At 46.5% G+C, this 15,596-nt stretch overlaps 1 protein-coding gene across 3 annotated transcripts in view; it reads left to right on the top strand.

The window, feature by feature from the left end:
* The window catches only part of LOC109423417 (latrophilin Cirl), a 237,558-nt gene that overhangs the window by 29,805 nt on the left and 192,157 nt on the right, over positions 1-15,596 (top strand). For all 3 annotated transcript variants that reach the window (XM_062858435.1, XM_062858434.1, XM_019698399.3), the window contains one exon: positions 13,154-14,804. The gene's annotated coding sequence lies outside the window, so the exon portion shown is untranslated. The remainder of the gene's footprint in view (positions 1-13,153; positions 14,805-15,596) is intronic.

Raw genomic sequence — 15,596 nt, 5'->3', positions numbered from 1 at the left:
CTTATTCAATTCGTTTCTTGTTTCTTTCTTTATAACTTTATGTATGCAATACGGAATGCAGTTATTCTACTATGGAGAACTATACATCACTAGTTCTACATACTGTATTCGTTTTTCTTTCAAATTTATGGTTAAACTGTTCCCCAACCATTTGCTATGCAATGAATCGTCAGAAAAACTGGATAGTATATTGACCATATTCTTTACTGTATTGCGAAAAATTTGTTCGGGAAAATGAGCGATTTTTTATGGTAACCTATCTTAACCGCCTATTCCACATACTGTAATTTGGCGGCTTACCATTTGTCAAACGGGTAAATCTGTACGTGGTATGGTTATCTTACTGTTATCTCGGATAGTTTGAAATATGGTGAAAAGGCAATTGCAAATAGTCATCAACAGTATGAGAAACGCTACATTTACAGTTAGTGATTATGCGGGTATAAACGGTACAAATTTGGGCTCGATTGGATAACATTACATGAAGTTGGAGCAACTCTAGTAAAGTAATTCATATTTGAGTGGTCTTCGTAAAAATGCTATATCTCTGGATTAAGTGAACCGAATGAAATGAATTGTCGCACATTTATGACTAATACATAGCTTTTTGAAATACCTTTGACTTGATATAGACACGTTCAAAGAAAACAAATTTACAGCTTGTTCATTACTTCACGAAAAAAAAACAATCATTTGAATGATTTGGCAAATGTGTAACTAGCACTGCTTAGTGACGAAATTTCAAAACAAGTGGACCATTAACTGTAAGCCCTTGACTAACTGAATAACATTGACGAAGACACCAACTTTCTAAGTGGTGAGAGTCCTGAGATGTATAAAATTTGAAATTTGCTTGACCTCAGCCGCCGTTTATTGGGGGAATTTCTAATTATACGATCCATCACCATCCATCATGAAATCGTAAATAAAATTATTAGAAAGCAGATGTTTGAATCAGTTTAACCAGATAAACCACCTTAACATAACAATAATAGGGAATAGGGTCAACAATTTAAAAAAAACCTTTCTCAAACACAATTTGTGTCTAAAAATTTAAAGTTTAAGCTTAGACAGTTTTGTCTTCGTAAATACGGCTCTGGGCCCATTGTGCAGTGTGGCGGCTGTATCATTTCCATCACCAAGCCACGTTTGTGTTGTTAATGATGGCTTTCAGCCTCTCGTCTGTCCATGTGCAGTTGTAGCCGTTCCTGTTAGGGCGCGGGGTACTGTGTATCGCCATGATAGTATCTCGGTTCGATTCTCGCCGCTGCCCGTATTTCTTTTTAAACAAGTTTTGGTGATTGATGCCGCTTGCTGCTATGACCAGTCTAAAAATAGAAAAATAATAATGAGAAACCAGTGTGACAGAGCACACGCACACATGCGAAATTTTCTTTTTCCAGATTCTAGGAAGCCAATACAATTTTTGGTATACTGGCACCTACCAATTTTTGTATTTGCAATTTACCAATTTTTGTATTTGCATTTGTTTCAAACCGCATTGTATTATAATCTGCCAATCTCTGGTTGCGTGTAGGTCAATTTGAGCTAGATTTGAAATGATTATTTTATGATATGATATGAAATGATAAACAAGTTCCAAGTTCCTCGATAAGATTCCTGAGTGCATGGGATAGCTTGATTGAAGCCAGGTCTTGAGTTTTATGAGCTGTTAATGAACTATAATCGCAAGTTTGTCCTGTGTAGCGATTCTCTCTATATACTACTAAAACTTGTATGGGGCTGTTCATAAACCACGTAGACCAAAATTTTGCCATCTCAGACCCCCCCCCTCGTAGACTTTTGTCCATACAAAAATTTTGAAATTTGTTTGGAGCGTACACTTTGGCGACGACTACCTAACATTGTTAGTCGGTATGTGCATCAGCAGCCTTTTCGCCCTGATGCAAAACGCTCTCCAGGTTGTTGAGGGTTAGTGTCGCCTATATGGCCTTTCGGTAAATCCGAGTGAAACTCTCTTTGATTCTGAAATCAATGTGACTGAACAGGTAAAGTACCGTCAAGGCACCATTCACCGTGGATCTAAGAGGATTCGGGGTAAATAAGGGCTGTCATTTGACACCAGTTTTATAAATATTGTTGGTGCCGCTTTTAATTGCCTTCATTATAGATTAAAATTAAAGCAATATCCACAGAAGTAAAACATTTTTCACAACATTTGGTGATATAGTATAATTAGTAAAGGGTAGTAAGGTCGCCTAATTCCGTGGTAGGTCACCATTCACCGTGGTAGTAGGGACCCATTCACCGTGTATGAGAAACTTTATTCTACTTTGTTTAAAAATGATTAAAACAACCCAGCCAAGGGAATTTTTTTTTTTTTTTTGAAGGGTTCCTAGCGGCACGCCGACGGACGTAGAAACCTCTCTCATCACTGTGCGCACAAGCGTCTCGCGTCTATATGGAGGAGCACGAAGCGTTTGCGCGGACAACGACAGTTCACTAGGCCTTTGGATAGGATAGAGAACGTAATCCTTCAGAAGCAGTTCACCAGCCGTGCACGGAACATGTCGTCCAGTAAGACACTGTTGCGTACTGACTCAGAAGGTTACGGTAGAAGGTGTGAAAGTTTCGGTTTTGTCATATGGTCGATTTTCTTTTTGTTTTTTGCCTTTCTCGTACACTAAGTGTACTGGAAAGGCTATATGTTCACTCCAAAAATGACTTTTTGATAGGAGGCCCGGAGGTTCGAGTCACATATATCAATCAACTCAGCTCGACGAATTGAGGTGATGTCTGTGTGTGTATGTGTGTGTTTTTTTTTTTTTTTCCTTCTAAACCATAGGGGGATAATCTGCTCAACAGACACCCTAACAGAAGGTTAGGGTAGTGTAGGTCTGACAGGCCGTCTTCTACAACAAAAGTAAAATCCAGGACTACTCTCTCCTCGTACCCACTAAACCATTCCTATGGTCGCCAAACCCTACGTCTCTCCGGAACCACCAAGAAGGTATTGCTTCAGAGAGGGGCTAGTGCACATCGCACCCACAAGGTTAGCTGCGTAGCCTGCAGCAACGAACATCGATGACTCGCTTTGGAGAGTCCATCACGGTAGCATGCTGGCGCTTAGCCAGTTACCCGAGTGGTCCTCGCCACTCCCTTTGTCCTCGGAAGGCGGGCAGGGTCAACCCCGCCCGCGCCCTACTGCTGAGCGGACATCAAGAACTGATGCCCACGTGCAACCCGATCTGACCTGCCCGCAAGGAAGGGTATCACTACCCTTCAGGCCCTATCAGATGCACCCGTAGGTTGCAGACAGCAGGATCTCACCTACCCCGACCCTTGCCGGGGACCCCTTTCCAACCGCGGGCTCGGATCCAACCCAGTAGACCGACGCCACGACAGCACCGCTACCGGGACTTCCTCTCCGCGGCCACTTAATCGTTGTAAGGGTCGATCTCGACCGCAGGGCACCGGTATGACCTACGAAGCCGACTCCGAACCCCTGGACCACCTCTTGTACTGCATCTGGACTAGCCATTCTCCGAGTCCACGCGCCACCTCCTCTGTAGCTCCCAGACGATGTGGGTAATAGCCGTTGAAACGGCGTTCCAGCCAAACTCATCCCTACACATCCTCTGGACCAAGTTGTCCGGAGTTGTGTCTTCCCCGCATGTGGCAAGCATGCGGTCACGCATTGTGCGAAAACGCGGGCACACGAACAAAACGTGTTCCGCCGTTTCCTCTAAACCATTGCACACTGGGCATTCGGGAGAATCCGCATGCCCGAAACGGTGTAGATACTGTCGGAAGCAACCATGACCTGTAAGGACCTGTGTCAGGTGGAATGTGACTTCCCCATGGCGCCTATTAATCCAACTATCTACCCTCGGTATCAACCTATAGGTCCACCTTCCTTTGGTGGAGCTGTCCCACGCGCGCTGCCATTTGACCATAGAGGCCATCCTGACAGTCCTGCGTATGCCTCTTGTGCCGCGCATTTCGAAGCACTCCATGTCCTCACTGATAAGAATGCTGATAGGCACCATACCAGTAATGACGCAGAGAGTGTCGTGTGACACGGTACGGTACGCGCTCGCAACCCTCAGGCACATAAGCCTGTAAGTACTTTCCAGCTTCCATCGGTAGCATTTAGTACTTAGCGCGGTGCCCCACGCCGGGCCGCCATACCTAAGTATGGATGTAGCAACACTAGCCAGAAGCTTGCGCTTACTGGCGTACACCGCAGAGCTATTGGACATCATCCGGGACAGTGCCGCAATAGCTGTGGAGGCTCTTTTACAGGCATAATCGACGTGGCTACCGAAGGTAAGCTTATCGTCGATCATCACGCCCAAGTGTTTGACGGAGCGCTTTGACAGGATAGTACAGTCTCCTACACTGATCTCCGTCTGCTGCTCCGACTTCAGGTTGTTAACAACCGTCACCTCTGTCTTGTGGTGAGCCAGCTCCAGTTTCCTGGACCGCATCCACGCCTCCACAACCTTGATCGAGTGGTTGGTAGTCAACTTTACCTCCTCGATCGTTTCACCGTAGACTTCGAGCGTAATGTCGTCGGCAAATCCGACAATCACCACTCCCACTGGATACTCTAACCTCAACACCTCGTCGTACATGACATTCCATAACACCGGACCCAGGATGGAACCTTGCGGGACTCCTGAGGTTATGTGAAAGCACTTCCGACCCACCTCCGTGTCGTAGACTAGTACACGATTCTGAAAGTAACTTCCGAGAATCTTGTACAGGTACTCCGGTATCCCCAGACGCAAGAGCGCATCGGCAATAGCAGACCAGCTGGCGCTATTAAACGCATTCCTTACATCCAGAGTCACTACCGCGCAAAAGCGAATTCCCCTCCTCTTAGGCTCGAGTGCTTTCTCGGCGGTTTTTGTAACCGACAAGATAGCGTCTACGGTGGACCTCCCCTTCCGGAAGCCGTACTGGTTACTCGAAAGACCATTTTCGCCCTCGGTGAACCGCAACATTCTATTGAGGATGATCTTTTCGAGCACCTTCCCCGCCGTGTCAATCAAGCATATTGGTCTATATGCCGACGGGTCTCCGGGTGGTTTCCCCGCCTTTGGCAATAGTACCAGGCTCTGCCTCTTCCAAGCTTCTGGGAAAACTCCCTCGTCCAGGCATTTCTGCATAGCAGACCTGAACATCTCGGGAGCCTCTGCAATAGCTACTTTTAAGGCCAGGTTCGGAACTCCGTCCGGACCTGGGGCCTTACCTACGCTAAGGGACTTAGCTACCCCCGCAAGTTCCACATCGGTGACCCTCTCCTCATCGCCAGCCCCAGTCCCCGGCTGTCCTACGAAAGGAGGCCAAGGACTAGGATCATGACGCGGAAAAAGTCCTCCAATGATCCCCTCCAACATCTCTGGAGATTGCTCTGTAGGAGCCATCACACCTCTCGTCTTGGCCATAACGATCCTGTAGGCGTCACCCCACGGGTTCGTATTGGCACTCTGACAGAGACCCTCAAAGCAGGCCTTTTTGCTTGCTCTTATCTCGGACTTAAGCGCGGCTTTTGCAGCGGCGAACACCACCCGCCGTTCGTTTCGCTCTTCCTCTGATCGTGCTCGCTGCATCCGCCGCCTAGCCCGTAGGCAGGCGCGGCGCAGGTCCGCAATCGCGTCGGTCCACCAGTAAGCCGGTGGCCTCCCATTTCTAGGGTGGACTCGCCTAGGCATGGTCGCATCACACGCACGTGAGAGCACCGCTACCAGCTCGTCGCCGTCTAAACCGATTAAGTTTCGCTCACGGCGGAGCGCCTCCCTAAATACCCCTTCGTCGAAGTATGATGTCTTCCACCTGCGAGGGCTTGGCCTTGGCCTAGCCGCCTCTTCTTCTATCCGCTGTCTGCTGTTATTGTAGTCGATACTGTAGCGAACCGCCAGGTGGTCGCTGTGAGTGTAGCCATCATCTACTCTCCAGTTCGAACTACTTGTTAGGCCAGGACTGCAAAAGGTCACGTCAATAATTGACTCCGCTCCATTCCGACTAAAGGTACTCTTGGTACCGACATTAGCCAAGTCGACATCTAAGATGGCCAGTGTTTCTAGCAGGATCTGACCCCGCTGGTTCGTGAAACGGCTTCCCCATTCCACGGCCCAGGCATTAAAGTCGCCCGCTATTACCACCGGCCTTCGCCCTGTTAGCACGGTCGTTAAGCGGTCCAGCATTTGCGTGAACTGCTCGATCGGCCACCGCGGAGGCGCATAACAGCTACAGAAGAAGACCCCGTTTACTTTGGCGACCACGAAGCCCTCATAGGTAGTAGACACCAACTCCTGAACGGGGTATTTACCCGTCGTCCATATCGCCGCCATTTTTCTGGTCCCATCCGCGACCCAGTTGCCGTTGCCGGCGGGTACTCGGTATGGGTCCGATATGATGGCGATATCCGTCTCCCACTCAGAAACTGCCTGACAAAGCAGTTGCTGAGCCGCATCACAGTGGTTCAGGTTCAGCTGCGTTACCTGCACTGTGATTTGTTGTTCACTGCGGCTTTCTTGAAGGCCGGGCACCTTGGACCACCCATCGGATGTCTGTTGTTCGAGGATTTCCCGGTACAGATCATGCAGATGGGCGGACTCGTGCAGCTTTGGGCCTTATGACCTTCAGCGCCGCATCGCCTGCACAGTTTGCGCCTGTCGGGGCCTTTGCAGTCCCACGACTTGTGTCCTGGTTCCAGACACCTGAAGCAAACCTCTGGTGGCTCGTGGAATGTCAGGTGACATACACACCAACCCACCTTTATGCTCCCTACTTTAACGGACTTTTTGACGTCCGCCACAGGTAGCTGAACCAAAGCTACCTGTGTCCCTGCTGGCCCTTTCCGTAGCTTAACGGCTGCGGCGGCCACCTGCACATCGCACTGTTGCCGCAGTGCCGTGACGAGCTCTTCCACTTCGGTGATCTCATCGATGTCCTTGACCTTCAGAGTCGCCTCATGTGTCAAAGCCCTCACCTGCACACCCTCACCAAGGACCTCTTCTGCCAGCCTCTTATAGGCGGCGCCCTTGTGCTCCTTCTGGCGCTTCAGCTCCAGGATCATCTCGCCCGTACGAGTACGTCTAATACTGCGTACGTCGGCTCCAAGACCCTCAAGCTTGGCGTCGCTTCGCATCATCTTCAAGACGTCCGAGTACTTGGACTGTTCCGTCTTGATGACGATAGCGTCGCCTTTCTCGCGCTTGGCACCTGCCCTCCTACGCCTTGGCTTGGCGTCCTGCGCTACTACCTGCGGATTCGCCTTCTTCTTCTTCCGCTCTACCTTCGTCCAAGGGGGGTCCTCCCCTTGGATCGCCCTACTCTGTGGCTGTTGAGGGCCCACTAGCGGTCGCAACCCCTTGTTCCCATCGTTCCGGGACGGGCCAGCCTTTTCAGGCCCACCCTTCCCAGCTTTCCGGGAACCCTGGCTGGGGTCCGACCTTCCGGCATTATTACCGACTTTCGGGGTAATGATTCGCCTGGCCTTGCGGGCACCGCCAGACAGCTCCTCGCCTGACGGTTGCCTCGCCCGCTTCTGCGATTGCTTGCCCCGTTTGTCGCGAGCAGTCGCTTCCGCCTTATTTGGACTTCCTGCGAAGGAGAAGGCCTCCGTTTGGGTAAACTTCGGCACTCTCTCATTTGCAGGCTCCGCTGCTGCAGCAGTCAGCAACGCGAGTGCCGCGTGCTCCTGCTTGGCATCGTCGATCGACGCCCTAAGTCGAAGCAAGGCCGTTTTCAGGTCCTTGCTTATGTTCGACTTAGTGGACGCAAAGTCGATGATTTTGCCAAGCTGCTGCTCAGCCACCTCTATTGCGGACCGTCCTTTGGATCCTCGGTTGACGGCCCTCAACAACCACGCTCCGTCCATAACCTCCACCGGCTGGCTTGCCGGGAAGTGGACTGGAGCACCCACGCTTGAGCTGCGTACGCAACTCCCAGCGCCTATCTCCTCACTTCTCCTTGTCGGAGATCTCATCAACCCACTTCTTGCGAAGGGGTTGATCCCACCACTACTTCCACCTGAATTTTGATTGCTTGATTTGTTTGATTTCATGATTAATCCCACGAGTCGCACGGGAAAGAATGTCCACCACGCCAGAGCCCTGCATTAACGCGGTAAGGGACAGCTTACTGTGGGGGGTGCCCAGGTACCCCACAGGCTCCGTTAAAGATCGAGCATCTTTTTCACCCCCTCGATCACTCATTCCTCAGCACGGGTCGCTTGACACCTTGAATTGGGGTTAGTAGTCCTATTCTTAGCCGGCGACTACGCGGCTGACTCGCAAGCGGGGGGGTGCGTCAGGCCCCAGGACTTTCGTCCCTGTATGTGTGTGTGTATGTGTACAAACGTACTCACGTCACTTTTCGGCAGTAAATCTCAACCGATTTTAATGACCGACGGTTCATTCGACGCGGAATCTGGTCTCATTGTTTGCTATTGAAAATGGTTCGGATCGGTCCAGCCGTTCCGGAATTATGGCCATTTAGGCGTTCCGGATCGGTACCCCAGGAAGGGGCTAGATATGAAAATGCAACAAACCCGCGCATGCGACACATCAAACCACGGCATTTTCGATAGTATGATAAACGGTAAGCAAGAAAATAGTCTCAGACCATATCTGAACCGGTAATGTTCCGGAACCGGTTCCGAAGGTCCCACCAGAAGTGGCCAAATATAAAAGTGAACCAAACCCATACATGCGACTCATCAAATCGCAGCTTTTTCAATAACCTGATGAACGGTTAGCAAGAAAATGGTCTCAGATCACATAAGAAACTACCGGTGTTCCAAAACCGGTTCCGGAGGTCCCGCCGAAAGTGGCCAAATATAACAGTGAAGCAAACCCAGGCATGCGACACATCAAGTCGCGGCTTTTTCAATAACTTGGTGAATGATACGCAAGAAAATAGTCTCAGACAACCTAAGATTCTACTGGTAGTGTTCCGGAACCGGTTCCGAGTGCCCCGCCAGATGTGGCCAAATATAAAAGTGAACCGAACCCATGCATGCGACACTTCAAATCGCGGCTCCTTAGGCTACCTGATGAATAGTTAGTAAAAAATAGTTTTAGATCATATTTGAGACAACCGGTGGTGTTCCGGAACCGGTTCCGGGTTCCCTCCAGAAGTGGCCAAATATTATTTTTTTGTCTTTATTAACGAGATTTTTTACTCGCAGAACCTACGTTTTGTGAATATGTCGGGAGTGGGATTCGATCCCAGGTCCTTGGCATGATAGTCTTGCGTTCTAACCATCAAACCAGGCCCGCTCCACCGCCAAATATTTAAGTGAACCAAACACATGCATGCGACACATCAAATCGCGGCTCCTTAGGTAACCTGATGAACGGTTAGCAAGAAAATAGTTTCAGACCATATTTGGGACAACCGATGGTGTTCCGAAACCGGTTCCGAGTGTTCTGCGGGAAGTGGCCAAATATGAAAGCGAACCAAACCCAATTCAATTCTCTTTGGCGTCTAAAATGACTTCGTAAAATTTTTGTGCGACTGGTTGCTCCCTCACGCACTGTAATGTGGTTGAAAGTTGAATGGGATTCAGTATGAAAAATTTCAGTTACTTGCATGTTTTTGTCAAATTTTACATGCATCTTGTAGCCAATGATAATAGAATATAGCGTGAGCAGAAGTGTGTAGAAAATACTTTGTCGAAAATCGTTAAGGTATCTGTGTTTGTGAAAAAGTTGTATCGTCTTGGTGTTGATCGGCCTCCAGTGATAGTGAAGGAGGTCAAGCTGTCAACTGAGAGGTCTGATATTTTTCAGCTCTGCCTATACGTTGAACATAACGTCGGAATATGTGCCATCAATAAGTTTAAAGTCAATTCAATGATGGCTCTGATAAAATTCTAAGTAAAGTATTCTCATGATTCAGGAACATTTCAGCTCACGTCAACGGAAACGTCATGAGTACATATTCGACGAGAAAGGCACTATCACCACTAGGTGGATCAATCCGGGTTTTTTTTGTCATGTCAAAGTTTGAAGAATGTTATTGTTCAAATTTATGTTGTGCCCTATAATTTAGTAATCTTTGTTGTGCCTATGATCTGTTATGATGGTCGATGTGTTCGTTATGCCCATTTCTGTTGATCCTCATTTTAGTACTGTTTTTATTATCTTTGAAAGTTGTCTTTCGTCCACATCCCTAGCACTATCAGCTTCGGTCCAAATAAGTCCAAATTAAAGAAAACCTTTCTTACACTCAATCGAAAAATGTAAAAATTTCTAATTTGTCATAAATAGTCTACGTTAGTCAAAGTCTAAGTAGTCAGTTTTGGTCGTCTTGATCACACGTTAGCTTCGAATCTATAAGCAAGCACTGTTAAATGCTGCACTTCCCACTATTAGTTTCTTAGTTATTTTAAATTGATATTGAAAATTAAAGAGAAAATTGAATCACGAAAGCACATCAAATGTTGAGAACTATGTATTAGCAAATTGAATACGTGAGATACGAATTATTTCATATTTGAATTAAATTTGTATTTGTATTTGTTAAAATTAATCGAATAGTGGGAAGCCCAGGAAACAGTTCAAAGTCTGCTGACTCAAAAAAGATTCCGAGGCTCGTCACAAAACACAAAAATTTGCATTATGATTCACAACGACTCTCGAAACCTTCCCAAACTCAATCGACCGGAACTGTTTTCTGGGTATAGAAACTACTAGGCCCCAGCAGGTCCCTCCTGTTTATCGAGCATTTCTGATAAATCAGCCATACTCCATCTGTAGCAGCCGGTTCGCAATGAACCGTTGGAGGCGCATTAAAGTGTTAAAGGTGATATTTTCATTACAAGAATTACAATTAACATCCTTCACTTTAATACCGTCGAACCCTGTGATCTTGGCCAGGGAACCCAGCCAAGGGAATTTTCTTCGTTTAAATTCATTTCAAGTAATAACTTGCAAGATTTTATTAGAAAAACGAATGTTCAAATTTTTGATTTTTTCTAGATATATGGGACAATATGGGGCACGGTGAATGGAGACCATTGATTTTTAGGGTACCCATTTACCGTGCCTTTTTGTTTCAATTAAAAAGTACGAGTAATCGCACTTTCTTGTTCAACTTACTTCGGTAATGCAAAATACATACCTGATATGTGAATTTAATTGCTTCTTGGTGGAATAAAAACGTTACTACATTTAGTTTATCGCTTAAATCACCTTAGCGCAGTTTTCGTTTTTTCCACTATGAATGCAGTGAACGAGCAGAAACCCGCTTCATGTAAACACACTTTAGTGTCAAAATGATACTTTTAAGTGTTTCTAATGAGCGTTTTAACATGGTAACAATACATTAGTGTTGTATTGGTGAAATTGAAGGGAAATTGTCATATCATTCAATCATAATATGGAAATAATGAAAAAATATTCGAAGGCACACGGTGAATGGCGTCTTGACGGTATGTTGGAGTCATTCTTGATTCCAAGCTTTCCTGGACACCTCATGTTGAGTTCAGAATCAAGAAAGCTTGTATGGCCTTCGGGCAATGTCGGCGAACCTTTGGTACAACTTGGGGTCCTAAACCAAGTATATCAAATGGATTTACACAACCGTTCTTCGTTCGATATTGGCCTATGGATGTCTTGTGTGGTGACAAATGGGCGAAGTGAGAACGGTCCAATCAAAATTAGGCCATCTCCAAAGGATGTGCCTAATGGCGATGTCTGGAGCGTTCTCTTCAACTCCCACGGCAGCGCTCGAAGTTCTCTTTGACGTTTCTCCACTACACATTCATCTCAAACAAGAAGCACTTTCTTGCACTTGCCGCCTAAGGTACTCGGTTTACTAAAGGGAACACGCACCTCGGTGTTTCCACTTTTGATGAATTGGGACAAAGTTGTCCTTTTTCCAAGTAATCTTACAATTGCTCGTAATTTTCCATATAGGGAATCGCGCCACTTGGGTGGTGATTCTATATTCGTCTGTTTTCCACTATAACTCAGTCAAATTTGAACCAATTGGCACAACTTTTGGAATGTGGTGAGATAGGTATAGTATCTACCCGTGTACAACATTTCAAGTCGATTGGTTCAAAATTGACTGTGTTATAGTGGCAAACAGACGAATATAGAATCACCGCCCAAGTGGCGCGATACCCTAGGACATTTTCCACAAAATTCCCTTCCCGAGAAGAGTGGACATCTAGATACTTGAAGAGAAGCATTTCTGACGGTATCGTATGTTACACTGATGGCTCCCTTCTCGAAGGTCGAACAGGTGCTGGTCTTTATTCTCACGAGCTAAGGCTGTATCAGTCTTACTCATTTGGTAGACACTGCACCGTTTTTAAGGCCGAAATCTTTGCTCTTATGTGCGGAGTGCAATCGACACTTCAGCAGTACGTTATGGGTAAAGTAGTATAGGGTAGCGAACCACTTGGGCAGCGGCCGATATTTTGGGCACTCTTCGCTATAACTCAGTCAATTCCAAACCAATTGATTAGAACTTTTGTTCACATATCTCATTGCGTTCCAAAAATTGTGTCAATTGGTTCAGAATTGGCTGAGTTATAGCAGAAAAGTGCCCAAAATAGGACCCCTGCCGAGATGGTTCCACTTCCCTACTTCTGTTCAGTTGCCAAATCTGTCAACGTAGAATTGCAGTTGAATCTGATAGCTGTTAATCCTGTTTAACTTAAGCTCTCAATGCAGTCGACTAAAATAAAAGTCTTCATGAGCGATTCCCAAGCATCAATGACAGCTGAGTACAGCTCATTTAGCCAAAATTTTCAGACCCTGGTTCAACAATAAAATTGGAAGGGGAATGGTTGATAGGAACTTTGCTTACAAGCAATGAAAGCAAACAAGAAATACTGACTTACAACTTCAATATTAACGTTTACAAAATAAGCTAACAAATTTGATTTTAAAAGCAAAACAGCACTTTCACATATCACGTGTCAATACTAGTTTACCTCCAAAAACTTTATGGAATGAACTCCAAAATATTGAAGTTTGGAAAACAGATGATAAAATTTCAATAATTTTAGTTTTTAATTAAAGGGCTTTTACATGAATTTGTATTACTGAACTAATACAAATTTGATGTTGTTCATCACTAAATTGCTAAACACAACCCGTTTGAGAAATACCTACCCAAACTAAACGTTGTACTTTTTTCCTTTCTTCCGAATTTCTTCCAGATCTGTGCGCTGCTGGACCCCAACGCCAGTGTCGTAGTGTGTAGTAGCATAGGATATACTGCGGGAAGCACAAAAAAGTGAGTGAGATTCCCGTTAGGTCGATCGGACTCTGCCTGCCGGTCGGTCGGTTGGCGGTGCCATCGAAGAGCTAGCGCGCGCGGCCGCCACACTGCAGCCATCGTCGTCATATCAAACAAGGCAAGCCGTCTTCTTGACGGTGGTCGGTCGGTCGGTCGGTCCTCTGTACCGTGCTCGACGACTCCGAGACTCGAGCGCGAGTGTCGGGTTTGCCCTTTGGCTGCCTCATTCTACCTCTGAGTGGTGTGTGGACTGTGGAGCCTCAACTCGACGGATGGAAGACGGGAACTGGCGCGAGAACTGAAACCACTACCACAACAGTCAGCGCGCGGACAGACCCGTTTCGAGGTCTTGTTTTTTTGTTTGGTATTTTCTTGCCGAAGACAGGCAGCCAGCCGGGAGTGATTCACTGGGAGTGAGTTAGTGAGCGAGTGAGTGCACAAGCATAGAGAGAAAGAGCATAAAAGTGATGGATTAACACATAAAAGGTGCTAAAAAATTCTCGGAAAACTTGGTAAGGCAGGTTTTCCTCTCGCATGCCTCAGGCCCGCGCCGATCCGGTGGAAGCGGTGGTGAAAGAGAAAACGGAACGGTCTCACCGTTGCTGGCGTGTCAACATTGTCAAAAACCTCCGAGACCAAAGTGAAATTAGCGTCGTTTAGCGTCGGCTCGGCGGCGGCAACCGCGTAAGAAGAAAGAACACCTCCTAAAGCCACCATATCACATAGTAGGCTGCGTAGGGAAGGCGCGCGCGGGTGAAAAGTTTGAAGAAGCAAAAGAAGAAGAGGATGATGGATTGTTGAAGGTGTGAAAGGATGTTGAAGATTTCCCCCGCGGCTACCTAGCTGGGGATCCATCATAAAAAAGGATCACTGATTCATTACCTGGAACGCGGGGACCGCCGTGTTTGAAATGGATGGCCAGTTTTGTGCGGGGTCGCGTTGCTTTGTGTGTGTATGGGATTGTGACACTCACGACGGCCAAGGATTGTGAGTGAAAAGTGGCTACAATAGCAATAACAGTGAATGAAACAGCGGAATAGCGGCACGAAAGGCAAGAAGAGAAAATGATAGTACTCCACTACTCGCCTACTGGGGTTACCTATACCAGTGTATATGCAGATGTGAATTAACCTCCGAGAAGAAAGTTGAATTTTGTTATTATTGTTGGTGTTATAACAGAGAAGAACCGTGTGTATACAGCACACGCTTGCTGAGATTGTGTATACAACAAGGTGCCGAGATTGCTAGCTTGACTGGCTTGCTTAGCTGGCCTGCCCTCCCTCCTTTAGGGGTGTTGTAACTCGGAAGGAAATATTCGAGAGTGTTATAATACTGTAGTAGCACCCGACCCGACATTGTCAAAGAGGTGGCGACGAGAAGCGCATAAAACACCCTTCTCAAGAACGCGCGCGCCCCTGGTGAAATTATGTAATCCTTCGGCACGGATTCTGACTCCGTGATTGATGAGCTTCTAGCTGCCCTGGCTGGTCTGCAATGTTCCTTCGTCTTTGCCAGCAGCTACACCAGTAGTCGACGGCGACTACGCGATGGAGATTCAACGATCGAAGCAGGTATGTCAGTCAGTTTTTAGCCGCGCAAATTTAGGTCACCCATTCCCTTCTCTTTCGCGTACGTTGGACGGTTTTTTGGTTTGGTTTGGTCTGGGTTCGGTGCGAGTAGGTGCCATCCTCCTATACGGGGTTGGTCCGACTACTGACTGGTGGACTGGTGGTACCATCGCACCAGCAGAGTACGATTTTGTGTGAGTTGTAAAGTCGGTTTTATTGCTGGCCGGTGTGGTTTTATTTGTTCACACGGTGTAGTAGGTACCTATTGTTTTCAATTGGGAATTGCGCGCTCTCCGTGTAATGAAAACTGAAATTGCACTGCCAAGCAGATGGATGTGTTGTGTACGTTGCTTCGTTTGTGCTTCGGTGTATGTCGTTGTTTGAAACTTTCATTAAAGCGAATGTATTTCACCGAACATGGAAGTAAGAGGTCATCTTTCGGTTCCGAAAGCGTTGATGGAAAATAATACATTTGCGTAAAAATAAACAAACACCATACTATGTTCATATGAAGAAATTTTAGGGAAATTTGATTAGTGGTTTCACCATTCGATTGAATTACTCCAGTACATTTACTGGAATTATAGTAAAATAGAGCTATTTAGAATTAAGGCTTTTCCTTCAACAGAAAATACTGATAGAACTTTAAAAATTCATATCACATGCAGTTATTCCAATAGAACAAGTGCTCGTGCCTGTACATAAGTCAAATACTAATACAAAATTAGTGGGCCTTGACCTAGATAAGATCAACTTTTGATTGAACACAGATCATTCTTGTAAAAATACCTAAAC

This window comes from Aedes albopictus, chromosome 3, assembly GCF_035046485.1.
Source record: "Aedes albopictus strain Foshan chromosome 3, AalbF5, whole genome shotgun sequence".
Classification (NCBI taxonomy): domain Eukaryota; kingdom Metazoa; phylum Arthropoda; class Insecta; order Diptera; family Culicidae; genus Aedes; species Aedes albopictus.
Note: the sequence above shows the minus strand (reverse complement) of the source record. Positions and strands in the feature narration are given on the sequence as shown.